The sequence below is a fragment of the Idiotropiscis lumnitzeri genome, chromosome 2 (genome assembly GCF_059441095.1).
Source record: "Idiotropiscis lumnitzeri isolate Australia: NSW breed Sydney's pygmy pipehorse chromosome 2, RoL_Ilum_1.0, whole genome shotgun sequence".
Classification (NCBI taxonomy): Eukaryota; Metazoa; Chordata; class Actinopteri; order Syngnathiformes; family Syngnathidae; genus Idiotropiscis; species Idiotropiscis lumnitzeri.
In genome coordinates, this window is record NC_142392.1 from 36,745,569 (window position 1) to 36,765,018 (window position 19,450).

Below are 19,450 nucleotides of genomic sequence, written 5' to 3' on the forward strand. Positions count from 1 at the left end.
GCGCCAACAAACAGGACAATACTGGTAAGGGCCCGCAGCCCATAGTCATTGGCCTCGCACCAACGTTTACAGTCCCCTCAACGGTCTGCAGGACCCTGGCCAGTTCCTTAGTGTCCTGTAGCAGTAAAAGCATCATAAATCTCCTTTGACCCCCCTTGGATCCCATCCAACCTCACAGCCATATTCAGGACATGATTGACTTGCTCGGGCAACACTTTAGGAAAAAACAGATCTGATGGTCGCATCCTACAACACTCATAGGAGTCCTCCATGTCACTTGCTCCAAGCGGGGTTCCAATCTGCATCCACCTCCAGTTACACTCCACCTGAAATACAACAAGCAGAAACACTCCACACAAAATTGAGCACCTGAGGTGCCAAATGAAATCATTTTCAACAAGAAAAACAGGCACATTCCAGGACATGGATGGCTCCAAGGCCGCTGCAGTCTTCAACACAGCCATCATCTCCAGAATGTCCCCCTTGGCCCCCAAACTGTACCAACACTGACTCTGTCAAATAGGGGAGGGTGCAGAGACAGCAAAAAAATTGGGGAAGCCATGGAGCAGAGCCCAACATCAGTCGAACTCCGGGTCCACAACCCCTCCGGCAGAGATGCAAACAGGACTTTCGCTTCCGAGTGACCCATTCCCTGTCCCGCATAGTGTCGAGAAATTTGGTAATGTTCCAAAACAAATGAATTTGTAATGGGGCAGAAATACGCTACCCTGATAGTGAAACAGAGTATTCAACATCTGAACTGAAAACCCGTCAGTCGTCTTCACCATGGGGCCTAAGTCTTTAGTATGATAATGCGCGCCGTCAGTTAATGTGATTTGTGGCAGGTGAACGTAGACCATTCATACTGTCTCCTCTGCTCCGGAGCAAGGCGCACATGCAAGGCAACGCCGGTAGACATAACAAACACCTAATCATCATGTAAGATCTATTTCTCACCCTCGATTTTGGGTGAATGCACACTGGCAAACCAAATCATCATAACTCAGTGTTCAATGCAAAGTATCAATTGGTGGTTTGAATGAGTGGAGGCGGCTACGCCACACAGACCTGAGCAGAAGCAGGACGTACAAACCGCGGGAGGATGGAGACCCTGGTTTCAGAGCTGCCCAGTCTACTGGAATGGAGGAGAGCACAACGTATGCGTCCCCCGGCGGATGTGCATAGTCAAATTCAGTCCCATCTGGTAATGCCACTCAAATACCAGTGTTAGTTTCATTTGTGAGGTGTCGGTCCACTGCAGTGACTCGGGCAATCTCCAGAAGTCCACAAGGGTTGACAGTCTTGTTGCTCACTGCGATGTGCAGAGGGAGCTTGTAAAGCCGGGAATATCTTGTCCCACCATCAAAAACTGTTGTCCATCTACCGTCACCAGCATGCCGGGACCTGCCAGTCCTTGAACTCTGAGGCTCCTCGGGCACCCCTATTGCGGAATTGGGGTCCCGATCTGGTTGAGGAGTCAAGTGTGCTTTGAGAGGCCATGGAAGCGTTGTCAGAGGAGTGGGTAGCGGTGGCGCCCCCTCGCTGGTGGAGCTCTTTGTGACAGGCATGGCACTGGACCACAGGATGGCACCTTTCAGGAAGTGTCTCAGTATGGACAGCTCATCACCCAGTGACCCAACACCCCACAGCAAGGGCACGTCCCACTCACAACCCATGTCTATAACCACTCCTACTTTTGTTACGTGACCTTGCTGACCGTCTGGCGCGGACAACAAGCCTGCTGTGGCGCTGCATCACCAGCACCTGGCACAGGAGCAGCAGAAACGGAAGGCGCAAGCGCCATGGGAGCTGTCTGTATTAGCCGCAGCATTCGCTGCCCCCCACTTATTTATTTTTCCTCTTTTTTTTTCCTTTCCATATTCTTTTTCCTTTCCCAATGAATTTGCACTCTTGGCCCTCTGGACCCGCAAATGTAGCAATTCTCTTTCTACATCCAAGACAATATTTCCTTTCATTGATGTCGTGCAAATTGACGCAAAAATGTGTGCACTACTCAAACCGACTAGCAGTTTCTCATTGACGGACTGTTTCGCATGACATCAGCAACGGGAAGGGGCACGCCCTTAAGGACGGCCACCTGGAACAGCTGTGTGGTGATGACACTATTGGACGGGTCACTGGCGGAAGTTTCAATCCATTCACGTCTCGCCCTGGCAACCTGTCTCCCATAAGAGCTCACTAACCTAATCCCTCATAACCATGACTAGATGTAATCAACTCACAATTAACAGCACGTGTCATCTAGAAATTATTTTAAATTATGTTGAACCCCTTAAAGGTCTGTCTTGTAAAAACAAAAATTCCTGACTATTAATCATTCAAACCTAAATTATTCCTCCCAATAGGTATCCTCATCATATTTTACCTATTCCGATGCCAATTGGTTTTGTCTTCTATTTATTATTCCCTTTTAATTCCCATGAACACATCAACTATAATTTAGCTATTCCTTTTCAACTAACTCTAATAGGACCCCGTTTTCCCCGACCAAGGTGTCAGTAGCCTTTAAACTGGATCATCTGCAGACTAAAAACTTCTACTTTACTGTATATCAAAAGTCCCCTCATAACATGACAATTCGTCATATTCCCATATAATTACTATCTCAAAATGCCGTTCCATTCATTGAATTACCTCAGTACAACCGTCACCAAACTGAAGCATGCAACATTAGACGTATTTTGTTTGGCACAACCTCTAACCTTGCGTGTTCTGTTTTAACCCAATTGTATCAGTATCGCTGTTTCATTAGTTGCTGCCGGTCGTAAAAAGGAGGGGTTCAGGGAGGAATTTCACTCTCAGGGGCAATCCCAAACTTATGTTTCCAGGACATTGTGACACTCTAGGCTGGTTTATTATCCTTCTTATTGCAATTTTACTGCATTCAGTCTTCCACGAGACTGAATATATTATAGTTTTTCTCTAATAGTTAATCGTAGTTTGCCACTTTAGCTTTTGCGCTTTCCATCTTGCCAAGTCAGATTCCACGCATCATGCCTTTATCCTTTTAAGATCTTGGATTTCTCTCTTTAAAACACCCCTACTTGGATTGAAGATTAATTTCACCCCAATGTTTTGTAGCCAATTATCTTTTTATCGTTCTAAATTTGCTTTAGTTATTATCCAAATTTTTAATATATTTTATGCTGCATCTTTCAATGCAAACTACGACGCACACGCGCTAGCTGTTTTGATGACCTGATGGCACTGCTTAATAATGCAATCGCCTAAGGACACATGGGTTTTTTAGAAGGGGCACTTCTGACTACAAAGGACCTTGCACTGGTTTATAACTATCACCCCTTATCTCCTGCGTGGGTGCTGCCTGACGTCCTGGTCCCACAGTAGATGGAGGTGAGACCACAGCGCTCTGCTTGCATTCTTCCTGCTGGGCCCAATCTTCAACTCTTTCACCTCAGCATGATCATTGTTGATATGTCCTGTTAACACTTAAACATCTTTACAGGCAAAAACAATTATGTGAAGAAAATACTGCATCCATCTCCCCCCTTTGACACATGCCCCACATGTGTCAACACAAATAACAATAAAAACCGACAAACCAGCAATTCCAGACCATCCTACCCGTGACGAACCAGACTTAATTCGTTGACCAGCCGCCTCTCCTTCTGGAATGGACACCCACTTGAATTCTGAAACACAACTGGAACCAACTCACGCAAACAAATCACTCTCCATCCAGTAGCTGCTCCCGCAACCTGCTTGACATGGAAACGGCTCTAACAGAACACACCTCAATAAACAAACAACAACAACCCACATCATACAACTCAAACATCACATAACCTCGGAACTGGAATCAGCAGCGTCCATCCTGTAAACCAGCCTGAATTCATCATCAACAAAATCAACCAAACAGGAAAAATAAATGGTTAGGGTTAAAAATTAACAAATATAGCATATCATTCTCCCAGAAGGTGATCCGCAACCTGCAAATTCAACATAAATCATATAACCAACACATCGTCTGTTCCTTCAGCAAAGGCTGAGCATTCACGTTGAAAAAAAGGTTAAAAACAAAACAAATCACCAAGTCACAATTGTCTTTTGCTCTCAGTCTCTGGCATGACTGCCATATATAGGGTCACTGTCCAAGTTTTTTCGTCTCATTGTCAACATCTGTGTCACCCCTCATACAGTCCAAAGTCATTCACAGCTGGTACAGTTGTGTCCAGCAATATTTCCGCAACAGGCCTTCTCCATTTGACTAATTTGGTTGTCAAATGGTGCCATAAGATGTACCACTTCCAAATTACTCATCCACACAGATTTGGTCAAGAACCGTCACAGACCAGTCAGTGTATCTCATTTGTTGAACCGCACAGCTTATGCAGTATATAGTTCCAGGAGAGAGGAATTTATCCTCTTATCTTGTTCACATCATCTCCAACTCTCAATGCACTTTTCCTTGAATATCTTCACACATGCCTCTTCAAGCATGCTACCTTTTATCAATTAAACAATTCACCACGTGGTTGATTGACTCCCATTCTCAATATATATAGTCTAAGTGTAATTTTAATGGTGGCCACCCACACACACACACACACACACACACACACCGCACTAGTGACTGACACATTTCCATCCTCTCACAAAACCTTCAATCACACGCAAATGAGTCATTTCACAGAATCAGAGCTAATTTTCTTCAATCAACAGCTCCAATCCACCATTACCAGTATTATTGCTTTCCCCAACTCCTTTTCAACTAATTGTAGTCCAATAGATTAGATGGATATCAAGTGCAAGACCTAATTTACCTTGAAAACAACTCCGCCTCCTCATTGGCTCTAATCTCCTCAAATTAATCCTAAAATGAACATTGAATTGTATGTTTAAAGTTATTCCCGGAGCCTTCCAAATTACACCTATAATCCTAGAACATGGTTCAAATCCCCCCTTTTGTTTGCTTCAATTGTTAAAAAACCTTCACACCTTAAATTGTGCTGTAGCTTCAAGTTCTTCTGTTTAATACCTCTTGGATTACAACTGTTCTTTTTTCTTCCCACATCCATGTGTTTATCTTCTCATTTGTTGTCATCTCGAACCTCACATGCAGGTTGTCAAACTCTATTTTGTTTTGTCTTGTTTACTTACTCGTTTATTTAATTATTTGTATTTCCTCAATGTCAATTTACTACGTTCATGCCTCCCCTTTTTCTAGTTCATTTTATTGTTTTCTGTGTGTAATTCCTTGGTGTTGTCACATGATCTTAATTACAGTAGTTAAATGTATATAATTTCTTCCTGTTTTGTAACCCCCTATAAGATTTCTCCGACTAAAAGTTTGTGGTCATTCAAATTCACTGTTCGAGCTGCAAATAGTTCATTCCTAATCAATCTACGAATGCTTTTTTCCTCAAGAATTAATCCGTCTAGCTAACTATGGGAAGCCTACAATACCCCCCTTTAATGATGCCTCAAATGAACAGTTTGTTTTGTTTTGCTTTTTTTTTCCTTTTATTTTTATTTATTTATTTGTTCATTCTTTTCACCAATTTCAGAGCATTGAGGGTGGTAAGCACAATTATGCTTCAAATCAATGTGAAACATCATTCCTATCTCTTTCACAAGTTAGTTAACAAAATGGGTACCATTATCACTGTTAAATTTATTTATTTATTTTTTTTTTTTTTTTTCAGGAATACCATATCCTGGAATGATATCCTTACAAAGTACTTTTGCCACTGTCAATGCATCTGGATTTGTTGGTTAGAAAGAGTTTTAACCATTTCGAATTCACATCTTTGCTGACCAAACATTTATTTTATTTATTTATTTATTTTCCACTTTGGTTTAGTTCAAAAAATAATTTGAAATGGATATTGTGGTGTAGGAAAGCGTCCTCTGCGTGGACTCAGATTACCTTGTGCATTTTGTTTCGCACACGTTAAACATGCCCTACAAAAATGTTTCGAATAAGCATTAAAGCCGTAAGCCGTATAATAACGTAATATCTGATTCACCATTTCTCCTGTGGAGACATGTATTGTCCCATGACTCAATATAGCAGCCCATTTGTAAAGATTATTGTTTGGTCATACACAGATCACGTAGCAATGTTACGCCACTTTCCTCCAAAGCCTTTTCCTAACTTTGGGAATTTGTTGTTGCTCGCCTCATCATGTGTCGTTATCAAAATTTGCGTTATCATCTAGTGCTAACGTATGTGTCTGGCCTGCGACTGCCGCTTTAGCCATTTTGTCTACAAATGCATTCCTGAGGGACACACTGTCCGTGCGCGATGTATGTGCCGCACATTTTAAAATGACTATATGTGTAAATAGTAACACAATTTACTCTCTTTAGTTCAGACGGTTTTGTTAAAGTTACTAATTTTGCTGCATGAGCTGAGTAATTTGAGGGCTAACTGCTTGGCTCTTTTTCAGTGTCATTCGTTACAACTACAGTATTTTATTCATTTATTTTATTTATTTCTCACAGATGAGCCATCTACAAATAGTACTTCTCTGTTTTCCGAAAGCGAATCTTTTTGATGCCTCTACTTTTGGTTACTTTTTTCTACTAACTCCTAACAATCTAGTTTTGTACCATCCTCCTGACATAATAATGACAGAGCCGGGTTTAATGTTGTACATCCCTCTATAATCAGATGTGGTTACGATAACAATGTATTCATACACTATAAATGTCCCGCTGGTGACAAAAACTTCATGTTCATCTGCAAAAGCAATGCAGAAACCGCACGTGGTACTCTCAAAACCAGAGGATGGAACAAAACTATGGTTGCACTTGTTTCTGCAATTTCCAGTTTGTGGGACTAATAAAAGACCATCTTTATCTTAATCTTACAGCAGTAATTTCTGCATAATTTGGAACTCAGATTTTGCAATAATTTGTTAAGCTTAAACATCTCAATTTTATTTTATTTCCTATTTTTATAACTTTATGACTCATTTACTTCAACCCGTTCTACCTCAAAGTGAACAAGTATCCATCAATATTATTTGTGGCCTCTAATTTCTTCTCTGCTTTAATGTAAATACTAGCCCTTCTAATCAGATTACCATCTTTTTACCTGTGTCATTTCTATCTGTGAATTTCATTCCAATTTCTGGTATAACTTAATAAAAAGATCATCAACTGAAGTATGAAACATAAAATATTTATTTCTTCAATTCATCCTTACAGCAGAACCTAATTCTTATCCTTATTCATTTGTTCAAGTCACACCTTCTTCAATCACCAAACTCTCTCTCTGACTTCCTCCCCCTACTTGGGAACGAGCATCTAACTTCAAAGAGCTGTTAAGTCTTTGTTACAGCACACTCATGATTTACAATCACACCTGTACATATTGCCTTCTGTCAAATTTTCCTCACTCTTTTTTAATTTTTTTTATTTTTTTTTTTTCCCCATGCCGCTGTCAACCGAGAAAGTATTGATAGAAATGTATCGCCTAATCATCTGATCAAATCTGGTGATTTATCATTTACCACTGGCTAATTTCCAACTCTGCTGCATTAAATCCCTCTGTTAGTTGTCGCCACGTATATATTTTCCTTCTATTTTAACTTAATTCCATATGACTGCTACTCTTCTAAGATGTAACTCACAAGTATTTTATAAATCAGTTGCCCTATACAAATAGTTAAATAGTTTCCTCTTACTAGAGTTCGTATAGTTGGATTGAGTGATTTAACGGTCCATCCTCCGGCAGACTGAATTGAAGACCGCTCAATTTCCATTACATATTCTGAGTTTCCCAATCAGGCCATTTGTACTCTGCTTCTTGCACCCAGGCTTTATGAACCCAACTCAGTGGGGGAGGCTGAAATCCCCCCTTTGAAACCCCTCGTTGTTCACTACCTCAAAGCAAAGGCAGAAGACATCTTCTGTTGGGGTCGGAAAAAGGAGGTGAACGCAGGATTCTGGATCTGCCTGTTAAATATTTAGACACAATGTTAAATAACATTCTATTTATTAAAAGTCATTAGTTATGGCTAGCCCACTTGTAACTGTATTTTCCAATTCATGGAATTCCATGTTGTATACTCAAGTATTTCTGTAGTGCTGTATGGTTCTGGCCATATTTATCAAACATCTTCCTGCCCCCGACCAATTAAATCTCTTGACACCACACGTAACTTACTCACTTCCCCAAATTCCTTTTCTGACCGTTCTCACTGTCTGTCAAGAAAATATTTCACTGAATCCCTTCATTAAGCATTAATTTTCTTTCGTTCTTCCTTAAAACAGTTCCTCAATCCTTCATTTTGCACTTCCTCATTCCTTCATTTTGCACTTCCTCAATCCTTCAAACGTCATACATTTTCCCAATCGTACACTTCCTTAAAACAAGTTCTCAACCCTTCATTCATTAATTATGTTAATTACTCGTCCTCTCCTTGGCCGCCCTCGTGTGCAAGCCTATCCTAGACGCTCACAGCAGAAATAGAAGGGAAGGGGGGGTGCCTCACTGTTCATACGCCGATCACGCTGTCCCCGGGTTACCAGGGGTTACGCCCCCCTACCAAAGGCTCCAGTTTACCGGCCACTCCTCCCTGCCAATTTACGAGCAGGCAATCTCAAGCCAACGGTAACAGCTCCTACCCCCTGAACTTTCCACTCGTTCCAATTCACTTACGCTTTTCCTTCTCAACCTACCTTGCCTCTCAGTTAGAGAACCAAATTCTGCCCCCGCACCTCAGGTTTGACACCACTTAAACTTTCAAATTTTTTGTTTTTAAAAGCACACTTTTGATAGAACATTCCTTATCGATCTCTTTATGCACCCCTTTAACCATTTTATGACTCTTTCCCCACATTTTGACACACAAACAGACGCAGACAGACACAGACACGGGCCCACTCCATAGAAGACAATGTTCACGAAAAGAACAGACACAAACAATAAACTGACAACAATTCAATCTATTTCATTTTGGCTTATGATAATTCTCGTTTTGATGGCTATTTTTCTCGAAGCTATTTCATGTACACAACCCTCTAAGGTTGGCGGCCAACGGCCACGCGTGCACGCGCAGCACAAGGACGTGTGCGCGTTTTGGATTTTCCTATATTCAGTCATTTTTGCCATCCTTATTTTCTTCATCCTTATATTAATACAATCACATTATAGTTAATATTATTCTCGGTACGTCTCTATTGATTTTCAAAGCGCTTGTCTATCATTATCATTACTTCTGCAGACTTTCAAACATTTCTATTGTGTGCACATATCATTCATATACTGGTATACCATTATTAAACCCCCTAATTTGGCCTAATTTCCACGTACCCATATCACTTCATAAACCCCTGCGTACATCCTATGCCAAACGTGGACCGCAGCCAGGTTCTTGATTTTGCGTGGCCTTGACCAGAGCGCATATGTCTCAAACAGCGGAATCGAACCGGCTTGACAAGGAACCTCCGTAACATACCGAACACAACGACAGCTCCTGGCTCCGCGCCGTCAACACTGAAGTGCGTCTCGTGCCTCAAATGCGCTCCATGCCTCGCTTGCCCAAACGATACGTGATAGCGCGCGTCTCTACTTCTGTTCGGATTTCTCTCATGCCAAACTGTCCGAACTTCTCATCTCATCATCTCTTCTATTTCATATCTTCTCTTCTTATCTCATTAGTGGTCTTTTCCGCTCATAATTTCCTGCAAAAATTTACACCCTGGCCAGGGTCTGTACTCAAACTAAGCCTTTCACGACTATATAATCCATAGTTCGCTTCTTAGCTTTTCAACAGCAGTCTCGGAGCTTTCCACTTCTTGTTTCTCATCTCTTTGACCACTCCCGCACAAGTCTCTTTACTTAGTTTCTTTCATCATTTTTTTTATACTTTCCTAATGTTATTGCATAGTGGGTTACTCCGTGTCCCCTCACTAAGGCTCCATTTACTTAGTTTATTTCATCATTTTTTTTTATACTTTCCTAATGTTATTGCATAGTGGGTTACTCCGTGTCCCCTCACTAAGGCTCCATTTACTTAGTTTATTTCATCATTTTTTTTTATACTTTCCTAATGTTATTGCATAGTGGGTTACTCCGTGTCCCCTCACTAAGGCTCCATTTACTTAGTTTATTTCATCATTTTTTTATACTTTCCTAATGTTATTGCATAGTGGGTTACTTCGTGTCCCCTCACTAAGGCTCCATTTACTTAGTTTCTTTCATCATTTTTTTTATACTTTCCTAATGTTATTGCATAGTGGGTTACTCCGTGTCCCCTCACTAAGGCTCCATTTACTTAGTTTCTTTCATCAGTTTTTTTATACTTTTTCTAATGTTCTTGCATAGTGCGGTTACTTTGACCTTTTCTCATGTCTTAATCCTTACAACGGCCTTTCCTACTCCAAAAACCAAGACATAGGGACAGCATTTTCCATGACCAACCAACCAGCAGACCCACACGCACAAGCTCTCTTTAACTGCCCCAGAACCCCCGACCGCTCAGACACAGGCGCCCAACATCCATTGTGAGTAAAAGCAACTCACCTCTAGTTCAGCCGGCCGGCTGTTGAACGTCTGCACCCCAGCACCCGGAGGCCCTCGCTGGAGCACGAATCCTGTTCGTGACGCCAAAAATGAGGTAAATTTCCGCTGTTGATGTGCGGGTCTGGCTCAGCTCCCCTCCGGACAGGTCGCCAGGCAAGGTTGGCTTGGTGATGGAAAAAACTTCTGACACACACCGGTGGTTGGAAGAAGATTTTATTGATCTCAGCTGATGTCAGAAGTTCCCAAAAGAAAAAAGGTGTCCCCTTCTCGCGCCTTCCCTTCTTATAGGGAAGGCAAACAAAGGACATGAATATCTAATTTTCCCTTATTGCATATGCATTTTATCCAGCTGTCTCTTAGCTGACTCCTCAAACTGCCCCCATGGCTGCGGGGCACAGACTCCGCGAAGGTGCGACTTCCCGGCGCCAGACCCCTCTTTTGTAAACCCCCTCCTTGGTACGCAGATAACCCCTGTTCTGCTTCCTGACCCCCCGTAGATAAAGTTAGTCTCGTGCCTCTCAGGGCGGCAATCTACGTGTCAAAGGGGGAGTCAGGAAGCCCTGAGGGAGTTCAAAGCAACAGTTGTCATGGCCATAAAATAAGTTGTCTATGTCAGACCTTGTAAAAATACACTACAATAGTATTCCATATGTATTTCCCTATTATTAACAGTTGACATGATAAAGTGATACTTTATGTCAACATATTTGCCTTTTTACAGGGTTTTTCACCAGGTTGTGATGTGATTGCGAATTTTAAATTAAAATATGTCACTCTTTTATTACTTAACTGTTATTGTGTTTGAAAATGATTTCGGTATTTATTTAAAGTACTGTAATATTTCATTATTCGTTTCAGTATTTATTAAACTACAATAATTCACTATTAATTTCAAGATTCATTGAAGTGTTTTTTGGAATAATTTAGTATTCAATGTTTAACTGCGGTGGTGCAATGTAGACGTTAATGTATAACAGCAGCAGACATTCATAAAAAACATGCGAATATACACAGTATATACGTAAATACACAAATCCCCATGTGTATATACACACTTACATCCCACAACATTTACAAGTGTAAGGAAACACTCCGAATGTCTGTCTATGGTACAGAGGGAAAATTAATAAAATGCTGCAATGATAAAAAATACTGCTGTCATAACCCGTGTCGGTCATGTCAGTGTTTTTGTTCTTATTTTCTTCACCTTCCTGCCAAGTGCTCATTCTGTTTATTTAGTCAGCTGAGTGGGGCGTTCCCTCCAGCACTCGTTCCCCACCAGCCACGCACCTGTTCCCCGTTACCCTCACACACCTGATGCCCATCTGCTCCCCTAATTACTGGACTATATGAACACCTCACTCCGACAACTCATTGGCGGTGCATTGCTCCGTTACGGACTGTCACGACCGCTCTCTGATCTCGTTCATGCTCTTGTCTGCGCCACCGCTCTCGCCACCGCTCTCGCCACCGCCCTTGCTCCTTAGCCACGTTAAGTTCGCCTTTCTTATTTTGCACCCTGCCCCGTTGTCTGTCATTATTTTGGTCCCCTAATAAATTGCTTAAGTTACACCTTCTCCAGCTTCCTCGCATTCTGGGTCCACCTCCTCCTCGCCGACCGGCGACCCTGACAACTGCAATGATAAGACGACTGCAATGGTAAATGAAGGATTGTATTATGATTGCTGGCATGATTTTAAACACTTACAGGACAGAAGGTCAATTATTTAATTGAGGTTCATATTTACGCAATATGTTAAACATTGATGAAACAAAAAGCATTTATCAGATGAAAGTAGAAGCACGGGTCACAAGAATAACTGTGATTGTGTCAGGACCGCTTCCCAGCCGAGGCTGGAAAGCGGTGGAAGGTGGATCCTTAATCGCAGACTCAGGAGGAATTGATTGACAGGATGTTTATTGGGAAGCCGTCAAGCAATACACAATCACTATGAAGCAGTATCTATAAATTTAGTAACCGCAAGGGTTCTATGAGTACAGCCGCCGGAGAGGCGAAACACAAAACGCTGGGAGACCGAGTCACTCCAGGAAAAGATAAGGAATCAACAGAAAACGCTTGCAACGCAAGAAACCGAAAAACAATGCTTACCACGAAAGGGTGAAGACAAAATCCAATTGAGAACGATAAACTGAAAGCGAGCCGAAAAGTAGCTGGTGAAATTCAAAAACATGAAAACGCAAACAACAGAACAAGAGCAAATCGCGAGCAGAACAATCTGTGAACGAGAGCATGAGCAATAGCATGAGCAATGTGGAACAATAATCCGACGCGGGTATGTCCGCGTCGGCTGCTTAAATAGTTCAGTCATTAGCGTCTTAATGACGCGCAGCTGTGGTGATCGGAAGCGCGCCCCGCTCGTGGCCGCTTCCCGGAGCGGAGCCGCCGGGCCACGCCCACTCGCTGGGGACGCAACAGACGGATCGTGACAGATTGTAGTCCTGATGTTTTCTGATTTATTATATTTTTCTCATATGCTAAATTTATAGTACTTAGTTTAAATGTGTGAACTTTATTGAAATTTTGGGTAGTGAAAACAAATTTGCACACATAGCATTTCCATGACTTGCATTCACATTCACAGCACTTCATGGTCAAATACGACGAAGCACATTCTCCACATTGGCTGTAGAGATGCAAACATACCAAATTGGGCACTGGAGGACTCACACAGACGCTATAAAAAAACACATTCAGAAAGACGGAACAATTGGAGATCAGAGCACATGCACATACGCATGCATACACACAGACACACCCTTACACCTGCACATACACGTATACCTGCATATACACGTGCACATACACACGCACACATGCACACCGACAAGATTCCAGAGCAATGGCAGCTGGAGAGACGGAGAGACTGCCCGCCGGAGAAGGCCAGCCTTGGCGTGCCAGTCTTGGGGACCAGACGGGAATCAACTATCCAGACAATGACTAACCTGGGGAGGACCTTCCCTTGGACGTGGACCCGTGCCGTGGGAGGGAGCGAGGACAACCGATTCAACCTACATTACCCTTGACATAAAAAACTCCTATAAAAACTGAAGCTGGGCTGAAAGATGGGGCGCGTTTTTCGACTGTGCTCGCCCGAGTGCAGTTTTCTCGTGAGATTAAGAAAAAGCTGCCCAGATATCTGTCTTTGTACTATTTCCTGAACTCCAGAAATGGAAGAAACTAAATATCGGAACTTTAATCAGTTGTTGAGTCTTTATTTGTCAAATATTTGTCATCTCATCAATATTTGCCCAACAGAGTACTGAGTTTCGAGATCCTCACTATAATAGTTCTCAAAATTATATTTCTTATCAATTTAGGTTAGTTAAGGGATATTTTATTGACAATCTAATATCAATCTACAAAGACAGAAAAACAACCGGTGGTGGGGGGGCGCGAATCTCTTTCTTCTTGGTAGGGGCGGGCGTGAAATAATTGAGAGGCAATGCGAGTATATGCCGACATTATATTCATACAATCTTACAGGCCGAGTGAACCACAGCATTGTTGCAAGTTCGGTCGGAGAAACGTAAACGTCCCACTGCTGTTCCAGCAGCGGCTTTTCGGGGTATAGGCGGAAGTGACGCGAGCAATGACGCGCTACTGTGGCGTTAATTTAGATATTTTGTTAATTTTTTTTATCAACCGAATTAAAATATTATATAAAATATATATTAAAATAGAACAGCCAGGTGTAAAAAAACCCACTGAGGCAAAGAAATATATTTGGAAAATACGCGCTTATAGCATGACGTCATAAGCAAGCGCGCAGCTTCCGAAGGACCTCGACCACATCCACCGATCCGTCCACACCGGAATAAAAACACCCACCGCTAAATTCTTCTGATTTAGTGTGGTATTGACTGTAATTTTCTCATAGGATGTCCAGTGCTACTCTAAAGGACTACGACATAATTCATTAAGTCTTTGTGTCCCGATAACCTCATCTTCGCGCGTTGATGCTTTTCGGCTTAGTTAGCTTAGCTTGTTAGCTAGCTAGCCGCTAACAAAAAGAGGCACGTGACTCATCGCCAAGCAGAGATCAAGTGCGGATTTTTGGGAATTATCATTTGAAAATGTGTGAAAGAACGACACCCAAGTACAAAGAGGAACTTTGTGGAATAAAAGAAGAGAACGAGCAACATCTTCAACTGCTGGACGAAGTTTGCAAGCAGCCTCGTGTTGTGCCACTCAAAGCAGGTTTGTACACGTTTTACTCTCATTTGCTTTGTCACGAACGACTTTCTATCGTTAAAAATATGCATCACAACATTAAGTTGTTTGGGGAAATGCGTCCAAGGTTATTGCCGCTTTATTTTTAAATATTGCCTTTTACTTGCAGGTCAGCTGAACATTTGTTTTTGCCAAATGAAATCAGTGCAGAAAATATATGCCAAAGAATAACCAATAGTGGGGGGTGAACGCCATGTTTGTTTTTTTTTTTTTATAAAATTTGAACTGATTATTTAACATTTTACATTTTCTGGTATTTATATCTTGTTCAAGCAATTCCTTCCGGAAGGAATTCTGCCTGACTCTAAAAAATGTGCACACTGGGGCGAAAACATCAATGGTGGTTGATCAATTTTAGTGGATAAAACACAAAATATTAAGTTTTTAAAAAAAATCAAGCACGTAATGGTCTTATTTATTTATTAACTTTGTACTGGCTTCGTCGGGTGAGAGTCAATGAACCTCGGGTGGCCCTGCACTGTTTCGTGCACGTGTGCGTAGTTTCACCCCATCCAAACATTTAAAATACTTTGAATGCATCCATCCAGGGTTGCACGGATCTCATCAGTGAACAAGCGCATGCTGCAAGGAATGCATCTGCATCTTTGGCTTGCTATGGGCTGAAAAATGGAGAACGTCACAACCCCCTTTTCTACCAACAAGGCCAGGAACATTTAGTTCCTGGTCATAAAGTTCCTGTGTCCCAGATGGTTTGCATCTCCCCCACAACTCGTAGTTCCTGGTAATTGATGCAAATGACAATGTTGTGTTACTTTGTTACTCATTACTGACACCCTTTGGCTGTTAAGCATCGTTGCAGTTACAAAATAATTCAGGGAACTCTTATAATATTATGGCGTATCTTAGTCTAATTTTAATACATATTGGATAACTTTAAAATATACAGTCATTATTCAAATATGTCAACATGAAAGTCAGAGTGAAAGTGTTGTTGCTTAATGCTGATGTGTAGGGATTTTGACTGTTCAAACATAATGTTGTTTTAAAATTTATTTAAAAACAGAAATTTTATAAAAAATGAAAAGGGGAATGTTGGAATGTACTAGCAGGCTAAATGTAAATCATGCAATAAATAGCGATTCTGATGCCAGGGCCCCTTTAATTTTTTTAGGTATCCAGATTATCATGAAAGCAAAAAGTACCCACGATGAAACTATCTCTAACTGCAAAAAGAAATACTTGTAAAGATATTTCACTTGAAGGATTCCTATTCTATCAATGACATTATGTTGCGATGGCCCCCAGTGGTCCCCATCAATAAGTTTGGGTCCCACAACAGGTGTTCCATCAGACGCACACAATAGCCTGTGTGTGCTAACTTCAGCTAGCTTCCAGAAACGTCTGTGACTATGTCAGGAATGAAATCGGGCATCAGCCGCAACGTGCTTCCTTTTTAAATGCTCGTTTATCACAGTTGTGCTGCTAAAAGGAGGTTTACATCGTAGGACGTAATTTTGTGAAATGCCCCCATGGTCCGGTCCAAGTTGGGGTCGCACGCATTGCTCCGTGTGCGACAGGCACAAGTCAAGGTACCACGGTAGAAACAATATAAGACAAAGTCGCCGCCTGAACTTTGACTTGACCAAACCAAATTTGTCTTTTTGTGTCCTGCAGACGTCTGTGAAAACGATCTCCGTTCTGTGAAAGAGGAGCCAGACTTGACTCACATCAAAAAGGAGGAGGAGGAGGAGGAGATCAACAAGTCACCAGTGAACGTTGTTCCTACAAAGACTGAAGATGAAAACAAGGATGAGAGTGAGGACAACAGAGGCGTGCTTCCTTTTTAAATGCTCGTTTATCACAGCTGTGCTGCTAGGAAAGGGAGGTTTACATCGTCGAACTTAATTTTGTGAAATGCCCCCATGGTCCGGTCCAAGTTGGGGTCGCACGCATTCCTCCGTGTGCGGCAGGCATAAGTCAAGGTAGCACGGTAGAAACAATAGAAGACAAAGTCGCCGCATGAGGTTTGACTTGACCAAACCAAATTTGTGTTTGTCTTTTTGTGTCCTGCAGACATCAGACAAAATGATCTCTTTTCTGTGAAAGAAGAGCCAGACTGGACTCGCATCAAAAAGGAGGAGGAGGAGGAGGAGATCAACAAGTCTCCAGTGAACGTTGTCCCTATAAAGACTGAAGATGAAAACAAGGATGAGAGTGAGGACAACAGAGGGGCGGAGCCTACAAGCAGCAACTCAAGTCATCACGTGACAACAGAAGGTGACGAAGACCACTGGGGGCCATCACAAGCACAAAATAAGGACACATTATCAGGAGCTCGTGACGATGATGATGACAATGAGCAAACTAAAGGTGAAAGGGCATGTCACACTGACTCATCTTCAAAGTTGTCTTTAAAACTGCACAAAAAAACACACAGTGGAGAAAAAACATTTTCCTGCTCAGTTTGTGGCAAGAGTTTCTCTCAAAAGTCAAGTTTAAAAACGCACACAAGAACACACACTGGAGAAAAACCTTTTTCTTGCTCAGTTTGTGGCAAGAGTTTCTCTCAAAAGTCGCATTTAACAAACCACACAAGAACACACAGTGGAGAAAAACCTTTTTCCTGCTTGGTTTGTGGTAAAAGCTTCTCTGGAAAGTCACATTTACGAATCCACACAAGAAAACACACTGGAGAAAACCCTTTTCTTGCTCAGTTTGTGGTAAAAGCTTCTCTCAAAAGTCGCATTTAACAAACCACACAAGAACACACAGTGGAGAAAAACCTTTTTCCTGCTTGGTTTGTGGAAGATACTTCTCTAGAAAGGCTAATTTACAAATTCACACAAAAACACACTGTGGTGAAAAACCTTTTTCATGCTCAGTTTGTGGCAAAAGCTTCTCTGATATGTCATGTTTGACAAGCCACACAAGAAAGCACACTGGAGAAAAACCTTTTTCCTGCTCAGTTTGTGGTAAAAGCTTCTCTCAAAACTCAACGTTAACAAGCCACACAAGAACACACAATGGAGAAAAACCTTTTTCCTGTTCAGTTTGCAGTAAATCTTTCTCTGTAAAGTCAAATTTACGAATCCACACAAGAACGCACAGTGGAGACAAGACATTCAGTTGCAGCGTTTGTGCTAAAAAATTCGCCACTCAACGGAGTGCTGGGAAACACGATTGTGCTGGTGAGAATTGCAGGGATCTGAAGCTTAAAAAAAGGACAAAAAAACTGAAGGAACCGACTCTTTGTGGTAAGATGTGATTTTGAATAAAATATGATAAATAGAAATTTGCACAGCTTTTTTATTGACACTAAGCCAATGTGATCATTGCCAGAAGAACCATTGTGTCTGAGTGATGATGATTTTTTTTGTTTTTATATCAAACATGTCATGTCATTATCCACACCGCTTATCCGGTACAGGGTCGCGGGAGGGTGCCGGGAGCCTATCTCAGCTGACTCCGGGCGAAAGGCGCACTACACCCTGAACTGGTCACCAGCCAATCTCAGGGCAGACATAGACACCGTCACTGAGTGAGAACTGAACCCACGCTGCCTGCACACAACTCGGGCAAGTGTACCACTACACCATCAGTGGTTTTATATCAAACATAAATAAAATTAATTGCCTTTGCCTGGAACAACATTTGTTAACATTATGCTTTTCAGTTGTATTTTTAATCGTACCTAATGGAAAAGGTGTGAGAAGAAACGGTGCTTATGAAATCGGTGCCTTCCACAATCATCAATAAAATCACTTGTTCCACTTGCTCAACTGGCCTTCATTACGCTGTGAAAAGGTGAAAAACGGAACTTGAAGTTGAACTTTAAATAGAACAAGAAAGATAAATGCAAGTAGTCTCAGTTTCTCTCAAAGATTTTGGAATGTCAAGAGTGTAGCTACACCGGTCCAGCGAAAAGGCCACGATTCAGACTGATGTCCAGATTTTCTTTTTTTATTTCTCTTCCTTTGATGGCGTTAGGAAATCACGTGACACAGTGAAAACTACAAATACATACACACCGAATGAGTCCTTGAGGCCAATGCAAACAATGTACATTAATAAACAAAGTAAAAATGAAGAAAGGCACAAATATCGTGTGCGCCTCCTGAACACAGTGTATTTATCGCTCTGCTGTTACACGGTCCGTTCCTGCTTTCGTAAATCTTCCCGCTTCTTTTTTTCTGTCACGACGGAGGAGAGGATCCGCATTACGCAGTTTGTTGCTGCGCGTCTGAATTGCAAAAGTGAATCACCGTAATTTAATGAATACTGAAACGAATAATTAAATATTTAAGTACCTAAATAAATACAGAAATATTTTTTAACACTCTAACATTTACATAATAAAACAGTGACATATTTCAATTTAAAATTCACAACCACATACTGAGTTAATTAAATTCATAATAAATATAGAAACATTTAATAAATATTGAACGAATTTTGAAAGATAAAAAATAATGAATGAAATTTTAAGTATTAATTATTGCAATAAATAAATAAAATAATTGCACTCATATTTAAATGAACAAATATGTTGACAAATATTCAAGATTTAAATAAAAATAATTAAAAAATATTTAAACAATTTTTATGTATTAAATAAATTGAATAAATATTGTAGTATTACATAAGCAAGCTTAAATAATTCCATGAAAATCGAATTAAATACTGATAGAGGTAAAGAATAGTAAAAGAAAAAAATACTT

At 41.2% G+C, this 19,450-nt stretch overlaps 1 pseudogene; it reads left to right on the forward strand.

Annotated features, from left to right (window-relative positions):
* LOC148342449 (uncharacterized) overlaps positions 1-19,450 on the forward strand; it is a 33,910-nt pseudogene that overhangs the window by 11,719 nt on the left and 2,741 nt on the right.